This window comes from Python bivittatus, unplaced genomic scaffold (assembly GCF_059951505.1).
Source record: "Python bivittatus isolate LINGU-HERP-01145 unplaced genomic scaffold, Pbiv_v1 ctg000200_np1212, whole genome shotgun sequence".
Classification (NCBI taxonomy): domain Eukaryota; kingdom Metazoa; phylum Chordata; class Lepidosauria; order Squamata; family Pythonidae; genus Python; species Python bivittatus.
In genome coordinates this window covers 6,781,650-6,794,643 of record NW_028277040.1, presented here as the reverse complement: position 1 = coordinate 6,794,643, position 12,994 = coordinate 6,781,650, and the positions used below count along the sequence as shown (strand labels likewise).

Sequence of the window (12,994 nt, the reverse complement as noted above, 5' to 3'; positions counted from 1 at the left end):
AATGTATAACTCCTTTTGGCTCAATCCCAGATAGTAACTCAAATGTCAGAATAGCTCCCTGAATATCTCCCTGCTGATAATCAGTTCGGCTACTTGCCAAAACTGTTACCTCCTCAGAAGTAGCCAAATACTCTGGCAATGAGAAGTTGGATCAACAACTGATAAAGAGTTTTTTTGACCCTGAAGGAAACAGTGCTGTCCAAGTGGGTGAGCCAGCAGGGAGGGTTGTTTCTTATGCTGACAAGGCATGTTATCGCTCCAAAATTCCAAAGTAAATAGACAACAATTTAATAAAAGTTTCTGCTTGCCAATTTTTTTTTTAACAAGCAGCTTTGGTATGATGTTCAGCAATTCACAGAGGGAGGGAGGAACTAGATGGGATCTTGTCATTTTAGCCAGAAGTCCAATTTGGTCTGATTGTAGTACTGTTTTTTCCCCCAAATGATGATTATGGCTATAGTAATTGCATGGAAATTGGACTGTATATATTGATCAGTCCTATAGCATCTATGCATATCGTTGATGTTTCTGAAGCCTTGCTCATACCTGATACTTTGTACATGGATCACAAATAACAGCAAAATAATCTTCACTTTATATATCTTGACATCTAGATAAAAATAATATATTGAGAGGTATTACAGAGTTAGGGAGTTTTTTATTATCATAACGATTTATGAAAATGTATTATGTTGACATTCCTTTCATGTCATATTTTTGCAGTATATTATTGTCCTGTTGGTAATACAGCTTTTTGGGACAGGATGTTTGGCACAGGGGTAGTTTCAGACATTCTTGGAGGAAAAGGCCAGGAGGGCTTTTGCACAGCTCTGGGATATGGACCAATTATGCCCTTTCCTGGATCGGGATGCCCTTCGAACATGCCCTTGTTATCTCCCAGATAGAGTACTGCAATGTGCTTTACATGGGGCTACCCTTGAAGAGTATCCGGAAGCTTCAGCTGGTCCAGAATACAGCCGCGCGAGCTATTTTGGGGGTCTGAAGAAGGACCCATATAACACCATTGCTCCATGAGCTGCATTGGGTACTGGTTTGCTTCTGGGTCCAATTCAAGGTGTTGGTTATCACCTTTAAAGCCCTACATGGCATGGGGTTACCTGAAGGACCATTTCTCCCCCATGATTTCAACCCATCCCACCCGATCACACAGAGGGGGCATGCTCCGGACCCCCTCGGCAAAAGAACTCCGACTAGCAGGGTCCAGAAGGCAGGCCCACCCTTTGGAACATTTTGCCCCCAGAGGTGAGATAGGCCCCCTCACTCCTGGCCTTTCGGAGGGACTTGAAGACCTGGCTCTGCCATCTGGCCTGAGGTGGGGAGGGAGGTCATCAGATATGGGGTTGGCTAGCCCTCTAGAGGCCTGGTGTTGCTTCCATCGGCCTGGATTTTTCCTTTTCCCTTTATTCTTTGTAAATGTGTCCTCTTATAAATTTTAACTGTATATTTATTTATTGTTTTAATATGTTGTAAGCCACCCAGAATCCCCCATTGGGGAGAGATGGGCGGGGACAAGTTTAATAAATACATAGATACATGGATACATAGATACAGTGGGGCAAAAAAGTATTTAGTCAGCCACCAATTGTGCATGTTCTCCCACTTAAAAAGATGAGAGAGGCCTGTAATTTTCATCATAGGTATACCTCAACTATGAGAGACAAAATGGGGGAAAAAAATCCAGAAAATCACATTGTCTGATTTTTAAAGAATTTATTTGCAAATCATGGTGGAAAATAAGTATTTGGTCAATATCAAAAGTTCATCTCAATACTTTGTTATATATCCTTTGTTGGCAATGACAGAGGTCAAACATTTTCTGTAAGTCTTCACAAGGTTTTCACACACTGTTGCTGGTATTTTGGCCCATTCCTCCATGCAGATCTCCTCTAGAGCAGTGATGTTTTGGGGCTGTCGCTGGGCAACACGGACTTTCAACTCCCTCCAAAGGTTTTCCATGGGGTTGAGATCTGGAGACTGGCTAGGCCACTCCAGGACCTTGAAATGCTTCTTACGAAGCCACTCCTTCGTTGCCCGGGCGGTGTGTTTGGGATCATTGTCATGCTGAAAGACCCAGCCACGTTTCATCTTCAATGCCCTTGCTGATGGAAGGAGGTGTTCACTCAAAATCTCACGATACATGGCCCCATTCATTCTTTCCTTTACACGGATCAGTCGTCCTGGTCCCTTTGCAGAAAAACAGCCCCAAAGCATGATGTTTCCACCCCCATGCTTCACAGTAGGTATGGTGTTCTTTGGATGCAACTCAGCATTCTCTCTCCTCCAAACACGACGAGTTGAGTTTAGACCAAAACGTTCTACTTTGGTTTCATCTGACCATATGACATTCTCCCAATCCTCTTCTGGATCATCCAAATGCTCTCTAGCAAACTTCAGACAGGCCCGGACATGTACTGGCTTAAGCAGGGGGACACATCTGGCACTGCAGGATTTGAGTCCCTGGCGGTGTAGTGTGTTACTGATGACCTTTGTTACTTTGGTCCCAGCTCTCTGCAGGTCATTCACTAGGTCCCCCCGTGTGGTTCTGGGATTTTTGCTCACCATTCTTGTGATTGTTTGGACCCCACAGGGTGAGATCTTGCGTGGAGCCCCAGATCAAGGGAGATTATCAGTGGTCTTGTATGTCTTCCATTTTCTAATTATTGCTCCCACAGTTGAATTCTTCACACCAAGCCGCTTGCCTATTGCAGATTCAGTCTTCCCAGCCTGGTGCAGGTCTACAATTTTGTTTCTGGTGTCCTTCAACAGCTCTTTGGTCTTGGCCATAGTAGAGTTTGGAGTGTGACTGTTTGAGGTTGTGGACAGGTGTCTTTTATACTGATACCAAGGTCAAACAGGTGCCATTACTACAGGTAACAAGTGGAGGACAGAGGAGCCTCTTAAAGAAGTAGTTACAGGGCTGTGAGAGCCAGACATCTTGCTTGTTTGTAGGTGACCAAATACTTATTTTCCACCATGATTTGCAAATAAATTCTTTAAAAGTCAGACAATGTGATTTTCTGGATTTTTTCCCCCATTTTGTCTTTCATAGGTGAGGTATACCTATGATGAAAATTACAGGCCTCTCTCATCTTTTTAAGTGGGAGAACTTGCACAATTGGTGGCTGACTAAATACTTTTTTGCCCCACTGTAGATAGATTATATCCTTCCAGTTGGGTTTCAGGGTAGAGCTTGGTTCTGAAATTGCCTTTGGTTGTCCTGACAGATGGATCTGCTCCAGAGCAGGGACAAAAGAAGAGTAGGCCTGACAGTTTTCCTTGATACTTTGCTTGGCTTTGGATGCTATTATCTTACTGGATTGGCTCTGTGATTTGGAGGCATGGTGTGGTTCCATCCTTTATGTAGCTTGATTCTAGAAATAGTTTTTAATTACATATATTCTGCTCATGGCTACTCATTCTGTTCTCAGTGCTGTCTTAACATTTGTATTTTTTATATTTTATTTTGCTGAAATTTCTTTGCTGCACTACTGCAAATGGCTTTGAGCATCTGTATCAAACTGCTTGATGAAGTCATCAAGGGATACAGAGTTGGGTGGCATAACTGAACTGATTATAACCATCTCATAAAGATGGGAAAGATTGGATCTCAGCTCCATGAATTGGGTAAGCAGCCTGCCCTCCATGGGATTGTACTTATCATGAAAGAGCATGTACATAGTCTGGAAGTACTCTTAAGATACAGGAGGCCCAAGTATGCTAGAGTACTTTTGGCTAGCTTTGATTGGCCCACTAATTACAACTGTTTATGGACAGGGATAGCTGATCATAGTGGTCCTTGCTCTAGGTTACTTTAATGTTCTGTATGGATACATTGATAATGATGCAAAAGATTTGTGGTTAGATTGCTGTGAGAATAATCTTACTGGAATAGCAATTTTACAAAAACTTAATTGGTTTCTAAAACATTTCTAGTCCAAGTTCAATTTGTTAATGCTAATATTTAAAGCCCTTGAATTGAGCATATGCCTGACAACTTTTTTCAGAGTATTGAGACTGGTTATGGGGACTTTTTTATGTCCCATATTTAGAGCCTTCATGTAATTTGGAATTGTGAAAAGAATCTTCTCAGCTGTAGTGTCTTGGTTATAGAATGTCTTTTCCCTGGAAGGTCTAGTTAATTGTTAAAAGCCAAGATATACAAGGGGGACGCGGTGGCGCAGTGGCTTAATGACACTGAAAGTTGCTGGCCAGAAATGGTTGACGCTTCAGCAGTTCGAGTCCAGCCTTCGTGTTAGCAGGGTGAGCTCCTGTTTCCTCCCCAGTTCCTGTAAACCCAACAGTTTGAAAACTCACGTGAGTAGATAAATGGGTACTCTCACTCGGGTGGGAGGAAAAATGCTGGCAGCGCCTTGCAAAAAAGGAGTCGGGAGCAGTTGCCGGTAAGCGCGAAAAACCGTGCGCGCCCGAAAAGGGTGCGAAGCAACGGAAACCCCGCCTCCTGCGCTCGCCAGCTGGGCTCTGATCTAGGAAGGAGGCTCTGGCAAACCACTTCCGAAACAATTGCCTTGAAAACTGCAAGGACTCGTCCAAGCAGTCACTGCAGGGTTAGTAATGACTGAGCGCAGACAAAAAAAAAAAAAGATATACAAAGATCTAAAATACATCAAGTTGAAGATAATACTTTCTTCAGAGAACCTTATAGAAGGTCTCCAAGTATTTTACTACTATTCCAGTAAGAACTTATTTTAGTAGTTAATTAATCTCTTGGGAAAGCTTTGCTGGATGAATACTCATTATAGTGGACAGCATTGCCCAAGCCATAAGATGGTGTTTTCATTTGTGTTTATTGTACCTAAAACAATCTGTGTTTTCACAGTTTAATCTGTTTTCTTTCATGTAGTTTCTTGCTGGCTTTAACATTCCATTTCACCATTTTGAGGAGAGACCAAAACTTTAACTGCCAAGAACGTTTAAGAATCTATTGGATTTAACATGTCTCTCTTGGTAGATTAGTTTAATTAGTTCACCACCATCCCGGTGGAGAGGAATAGCAATCAATTTAAACCAGGATGTTGTTTCTCATAGAACTCTCTTTGTTTCGTACTCTGCATAAAACACCAGGACAATAGTTTATTTTATACTCTTAAAAGTGCTGGGCTGATAGCAGTTTGAGGCAATCCCATTGTTGTTGTAAAGCCCTAACCTAGTCCTATAGTCTCTGGGTGTTTTGGAGCTCTATAGCACATTGCTGAAAACCACTTCAGCCTGTTTGGACAGGGAGACTGTTGGCTTGTAGAATTATTAGGGTAGAGGTAGTCCTTGACTTATGGCCACAAATGAGACCGGAATTTCCATCACTAAGTGATGTCATAAAGCAAGATGTCACATGACTGCGTCGCTTAGCAACTGCAATTCCAGCACTCCCCATTGCTGCTGTTAACTGAGATTTGCGGGTCGTTAAGTGAGTACCCACCCCAATCCAAACCAGTTACCTCCTTGGTAAGGTAAGGGACTGCCTCCAACTCCCCCCACCTGCGTATGTCCCCCCATCTCTGCCCTTTTGGCTGCCCTGCATCTTGCCTTGTGGGATGGCAAGCAGCCCCAGCACTGTATGGCTTTGGGGCTGCTTGCCATGCCCTGGGAAGCTGCAGCCATCCCAGCCCAGTCCTAACTGTAGTTGCTCTTCCCACTCTGCATGCTGAGACCACTGCTGCCCTGTGCTCCGCTGGGCTGGGGCTAAGCTTTGTGCTGCAAAAAAAAAAGAAAAGAAAAGAAAAAGAGGAATAGCCAAAAGCAGTCCCTGAGCCATGACATGCCAAAAAGCCCCTTTGTCTTTGCTGTTTTTTGGGGGGGGGTTGGAACCTGAAACCCTGCCCCGCCCAGGAGCTCTTTGCAAAGGGGCTGCTTTTGGCTTTTTTGGGGGGGGAGCATGAAGCCCAGTCCCACTCAGGAGCTCTTTGGAAAGGGGCTGTTTTTGGCTTTTTGGGGGGGGGAATGTGAAGCCCCGCCCCACCCAGGAGCTTTTTGCAAAGGGGATTTTTGGCATGCCGTGGCTCCCCCCCCCCCCACAGCCGAAGCCCAGCCCAGCCTGACCCAGCAGCCAGGCTGGGTACACTTTGTCAGCAACAGGAGCAAGAACTGGGGCAGTGGAGCAGAGGGTGGCAGGGTGCCAAAAAGGCATAGTTGGGGGTGAGATAGGTGGGTGGGGGGAGTTGAAGCGCCCCTGTGGTCGTAAATGCAGGCAGGCTGCCAAGCACCCAAATTTTGATCATGTGACTGTGGGGGCACTGCAACAGCTGTAACTTCGGGCTTGGGTCGTAAGTCCATTCAGCGCCGTCGTAACTTTGAATGGTTGCTGAATGAATTTTCGTAAGTCGAGGACTACCTGTATAGAAACCCTAATCTGTATCTCTGTTTAACAGCAGATATAAGAAATAAATGAAGTGAACAGACTGTGACTTTTCTCTTTTTCTTTTTAAAGGTATAGATGTCATGGGGAGAATAATAAAAAAATATTAGTCATAATATTATACAGGTAGTCCTCACCTAATGACCACAATTGGGACTGGAATCTTGGTCATTGAGTGAAGTAGTCATTAAGCAAGATGCCCATGTGACTCCTTTGCTCAACAACTGCAATCTGGGCACTACCAGTTGTCATTAAGTGATCTCCCGGGTCATTAAGCAGACGGAGTGAAAGAGCTGTCTGCTGAAGGATTGCAGCTCAACACAGAGCTGATATCCTCCTGGCAGGCAGCCCTTTCGCTCTCAAATGTTCCTAAAGCCTGCTGAAGGTTTGCCTTCCTCTCCATGGATGGAGGGGAAATCCTCCCTGGGGCTGGAGGAATAGAGCTCAGATCTTCAGGATTTGAGCTCCGTTCCTTCACACTGCTGAAACCTCCCAGCAGTGCAGAGTTACGGAGCTCAAATCCTGAAGATTTGATCTCCGTGCCTGCCCACCACTGACAGGGGAACGGGAAACCTCCCAGCGGTGGGCAGGCATGGAGCTCAAATCTGTAATTTATGCTGTAGTTTGTCATGTATGACAAATGTGTAAATGCTTTTTATTACAGCAGGCCTGTAGGAAACTGTAATTATTGGTTGCTCACCACCTGTACCTGATGAAATTAGATATGATTATTATTTCAGATAATATATAAACATTCTGTAAATTGACAGAAAATATCTCAAAATAACAGTTAGCAGTCACTCATGATTAAAATACTGCTCACAAAAACAGCATACATCCTATATTGATCAATTCATCTTTGAACTATTCCTTAAAAGTTAAAAAAAAAAGTTCAGTAAAATCTGGCATGTCATAGATTTTAAATTGAGGCAGTCCCTAGTTCTAATATAGGTCCAGATTTCTCCTCCCACAAGAAGAGGAGTGTAACTCAGTCTTTAATCTTCTGAGTGCTATGTTTTACTATTTTTAAGTAAATCAATATACTTAGCTGGCCATAGTAAATGAAACTACAAGAGATATGCTGTTTTTCATTGGAAACAGCATGATCAAGGTTGGCATCTAACTTTGTAAATGACTGTTGTACAAAAAGGAAAATATGAATAATTGTTGTTAGAAATGTATTCTTTTTCAGGGTACAGTTAAATAATAATTTTGTGTTGTTCATGAATTATATCCTCAGAGTAAAAACTAATACCAACAAGCATTTGAATTATTATTCAAATAAGCTTTTTCTTTGGATTGTCTGTATTCTCAGTTATGTGCAGTTGCTCATGCATTGTGCTTTCAAGAACCTTAATCACTGTAGCCTGTTTGAGTTTTATTAGTATTTTGAGCAGTAAATGATAGTTAAATAACAGTCTTTGCCTAAGCTGTGCTTCAGTTTGAATATACCTAGTGCTATTCAGCTGATAGAGTGCAATCTAGGAAAGCTGAATTCTTAATTTTAATTACTTTGCTGACAATTAACTCATTAATATTTTTTGTTGGAATTTATCTAGATATTGTGTATTTGATAACATTATTGCAACAGTAAAGATGACTTGTTTTAGACAATTTACATTCGGTCTGGATAGTGAGTGAAATGTTATGGAAAAATGCAGTATGACAAAAAAGAAAACATTTCCATTTTCTGCAAACCAATTATGCCAGCCCTGTTTCTCTTCTTCCATGCAGTAAAAAGGATTAGGTTATAAATGTGATAATTGTATCTTTAGAAACTAAGAATCTAATTTCTGGCAAATATTCCATATATTGGGGGAGATAGTTCTTAGGCTTTCATGATCTTCTTTTTTATTTTTATTAGCTGGGCAAATTACAAACCATCACTGACCAAAAGAGAACTGTCTCTCTGCCTGTCCCCTAGAGCCACTCTGGCTAGTAACTACTTCCCCAGCTTTCATTCTCTCTCCCATTGCTGGACAATTATGCACATTTCCAAAGAAAAATCTGGGCCACAGCTGTCTACCTTTTAGTATATAATATTATATAACTATATTTCATTTTGCCATTTTCCATTTTTCCATTTGAAAAAAGTGAGTGAGTTATGCAAGGAGATTGGTAGCACCAAAGAAAGTGTCTGTAAGCAATGAGATTGGCAGTTTGATCAGTGGCAGGGTATTTTTATTTTAATTGCAGTTTTTAAGACATGCAAATTGTGTTACAGGTAGTCCTCACTTAATGACCGTTCATTTAACGATGGTTCAAAGTTATAACAGCATTGGAAAAGGTGCTTTATGGCCTGTACATGCACTTACAACCATCATAAACCATCGCACCATCCCTGCCGTCATATGATCATGATTTGCGACCTTTTTAAGATAGTTGTTAAGCGAATCATGTGGTCGTTAAGCGAATTCTGGCAAAAAATGTCCCTTGGGGAAGCTGGATTTGCTTAATGACCATGTGATTTGCTTAATGACTGCAGTGATTTGGTTAATGGCTGTCATAAAAGTGGTTGTAAAATTGGGTCCAGTCATGTAGTGACTTGCTTAACAACCAATTTTCTGGTCCCTATTGTCATTAAGTGAGGACTTCCTGTGGTATTCTTAATAATATCCTATGGTACAACTAGAGAGTTTTGAAGTTCAAAGTTCTATAGCTTTTCCAGGCAAATGATATGCATGGAATTGACTATAAGCACATTTTCATTTATGCCATTTTAGAAAAATAAGAATATACAAAATAGAACACAAGTTGAACCTGTGATTTTAAAAAAATAGAATTAAGATATTTAAGTAAACTATGTGACATTTCTAGGACCAAATGGGTAAAAGAAAAGAAACCCTTGCTAATATAGTCTGAACTAGGGAAGGGAGATTTTTACCTCAAAACCACACTATGGCTTTTTTGAGAGAGTTACCTTCTGTAATGTAACCTCTTGTAGGAAATCTGCCTTTTCTAACTTCCTGATTCAAAGATATTCTTGTCTCTGGCATATGGCCAGTCGTTCTGTGGAAGACTGTTTATTTTCATCATTGTCAAAGTCAGATAATATAATGAACTATTTTTAAAGATGTAAACATTATTTCCAAGTTCTAGATTCCTATACATGTTTTTAAGGAGCTAGTATTGTTTATTTAGGGGCCAGCTCTTTCTAAGAAGAAGAGAATTTCTCCATCTTTGCATATTAGACTGTTGTATTAAAAATATTTTACATTGAGAGTATTTTTATTATGACAAACACATTAGGGGTAGTTTAATACTGAGAGTGCATTAAAAGTGAACAGTCTTTAATTTGCCCAGAAGTACTTTGTTATTACACTCTACTTTAGGGAATATTTTGGTTTGCTTTGCAAAGAAATATGAAATTAATAAAAGCATTAGTGACTTGCTGAAATTATATCCAGGTCTCTTATTCCCATACAGGATTTTTTTAAGAAAAAAAAAGTGAGTTTTGACATTGTTAAATATTACTTTCATGTTTCCCCAATATATTGTAATTAAAACAATAAAAGTTCTAACAAGATAAGAGTATTTCCATTGCCCCTGCTATAATACATATGCAAATAGACGTGTACCCTGAAGTGATGAAGATTATACAGTGGTACCTCGGTTCACGAACACTTCTGTTCACGAACAATTCGGTTCGCGACCAGCACCATTCGCAAAATTTTGCTTCTGTTCGCAAACTCTGCATCGGGTGACGAACATGACCCACGGCCATTTTCCCTGCTGTGACATGTGGTCATGGCTTCCTGTAGGTGAGATTGGAGTCGCAGACAGACACTGGCTGTGAAGCTTTTTGGTGTGCTTTTTAGCATGGCTCCAAAGAAAGTGCAGAGCAAGCATGGTGGTAAAAAGAAAGTGCAGAGCAAGAATGGTAAGAATAAGGTTTTGAAGAAAATAACCATTGAATTGAAGAAGGAAATTGTAGAAAAGCATGAGCGTGGTATTCGTGTGACTGATCTGGGCTCGGAGTACAAGATGGCGAAGTCGACAGTCTCGACTATTTTGAAGAATAAAGATGCCATCAAAGGAGCTGATGTGGCAAAAGGAGTAACAATGTTAACCAAGCAGAGGACACAAGTGCTGGAAGAGGTGCAAAAACTTTTGTTAGTGTGGTTGAATGAGAAACAGCTGGCAGGTGATAGCGTTAGTGAAGCTATGATCTGTGAAAAAGCCAGGAAATTACACAGTGACTTACTGCAAAAAAAAAAAACCCTCTACAAGCACAAGTGAAGAATTTAAAGCCAGCAGAGGCTGGTTTGGTAAATTCTGCAAGAGAAGTGGCATCCACAGTGTGACAAGACATGGTGAGGCTTCCAATTCTGACAAGGCTGCTGCAGAAACCTACAAGAAAGAATTCGCGGAATTCATGAAGGCAGAAGGATACGTTGCTCATCAAGTGTTCAACTTCGATGAAACAGGGCTCTTCTGGAGGGTTATGCAGCGCAGGAAAAAGCAAGTGACATTAGACAGATTTTTCGCCAAAACTCAGCCTGCAGCTAAGAGACAAAGAAGAGAGGAAACCTCTGAAGGAGATCTCCCCAATGTCCTTTTGGAGGGAGACTCTCCCTCCAAACAATAACCGCCTCCCCACCCGCCTTCCTGTCCTCCACGCCAGAAGTCGCCTCAAGCAAGGTTAGTGTTCTCTCTCTTCATACTGTACTGTACTGTACTTTGTTTCATATTTTTGTGGTTTAAAAAAAAATACATATGGTTCAGAACGGATTAACCGTATTTACATTGAACCTTACGGGAAAATTTGATTTGGTTGGCGACCAAAATCGGTTGGCGACCATATTTGTAGGGGTCAGAACGGATTAACCATATTTACATTGAACCTTATGGGAAAATTTGATTCGGTTCACGACCAATTCGGTTCGCGACGAGAGTCGTGGGACGAATTAAGTTCGTGAACCGAGGTACCGCTGTAGCTTATTTTGCTGTAGTTTGTACCAGTTATATAACACGTATGACTGAGCTTGTAAGAAGAAGTGTAATATGATACAGTTATTATTATGATTTGATTTTATCTGTTAAAGTGGAATTTATGAAAATCTCATACGAATGGAAGCTACTTAGTTGCCCCTCAGTGAAGGGTGGATTCTAATATAGTATAATTGAAGTAGCCCTTCAATTTTGCATTTATATCCCCTCCTATACTGAAAAATTGTGCTTCTTAAAGTTGTTAGCAAAATGCCCAGATTTTGGTGATATAATATTTTTGGCTTTTTATTCAAATTTAAGAGTACCCTCAAATCTCAAAACGGTTTACTTTTATTGGGATGCTTTAGGGATGGGATGAAAGACCTCTGGGAAGCAAAATGTTACCATCTGCATCCTTCCCGCCCCATCCTGAAAAGCACCTTTGAAAGATCAATAAATAAAGTAAGATGCTTCAGATTTGTCTGATTATTATAAACAAGTGACTTGATTACTATGCACCCTGTCCACAGTTTTTCTGTTTCTCTCACTGTATTTTTATTGACTCCACCTCCCAGTTTTGACATTTAAAATCCTAAATGGATTTTTTCAATGTCCTGTAAGTCTTCATGTCACAAGAAGTTGTTGGACAATTTTTTAGGATATTTTTTCTTATCTCTATTTAAAGATATTTTATATAAACCTCTACATATTAAGGAATGTCACAAATATATTCTCTCCCTCTCCCTCTCCCTCTCCCTCTCCCCCCCTCCTTAATATGGTGCTCTCCAATTGTGCTGGATTATAGCTGACACTATTCAGTATTAATTGGCTGGGAAATGGGAGATGTACTCCGATAGAAACTGTATAAATGATCCAGAACTTGCAGAGGGAAGAGGTTATAAATGTTTTGACAATTATTTTTGACCATCAAGATTTGGAAAAGTGCTTTGAGTATGGTGCTGCCAGAGGGAAAATATATTCCATTCTATCAGCAAATGGACACTGTAGGATGCAACACATGAAACCAAAATCCTCCAGTTGTTGGTGATAAAATCAGTGTTTTATAGTTATATAGCCAGATGGTCATCCTTTCAACTTTTAACTGCTAAAACAGTGAAATTACTTCTGTTGCCAAAACTGCTTTCACCAGTTACTTTATAAAGCAAATTAGTAGCTCTAAATTGAAAGATAACTACAGTACTGTATTAGCTTTTTGCTGATATGCTGCTCTTCTTAAATATGGTAGAGTGCCGGTTTATTGATGATGTATATCTGGTACTGATTGGAATGGTAGATCTGAGAAGGAAGGGTGTAATAAATACTCACACATTGGGCCTACGTACTGGATGAGCCTGCTTAGTGTGATGATAGTTTGTTTTATTCAGTCTTTGCTCTATGCTCATAATGCTGTTTAATTGTTGTCAATATGGTTATTTTATTGATTGTCGCAATGCAATTGGATGGCCATAAAATATAATAAAACAAACAAACATTGTGCTTGGAATGAAGAGCTGAGAGCTATGTGGTCAATTCAAAATTCCCTGGAAATGTATAGGTTTGTATTATGGAATTGAAAAGTTGATCATGCATAAGGAAAATTTTCCTATGGCAGAGACAGTAATTTTCAGTTGGCTAAAAAGCGAGCTCAAATTGGATAGTGTAGAGGTATAGCAG

At 40.6% G+C, this 12,994-nt stretch overlaps 1 protein-coding gene across 5 annotated transcripts in view; it reads left to right on the top strand.

Moving 5' to 3' along the window:
• Positions 1-12,994, top strand: part of ABI2 (abl interactor 2) — a 59,552-nt gene that overhangs the window by 12,583 nt on the left and 33,975 nt on the right. Inside the window, exon 1 of one of the 5 annotated variants that reach the window (XM_088135649.1) lies at positions 9,398-11,032. The exons of the other annotated variants lie outside the window; for them this stretch is intronic. The gene's annotated coding sequence lies outside the window, so the exon portion shown is untranslated. Of the gene's footprint in view, positions 1-9,397; positions 11,033-12,994 lie in introns of those variants that run through there. 5 annotated transcript variants of the gene reach the window in all.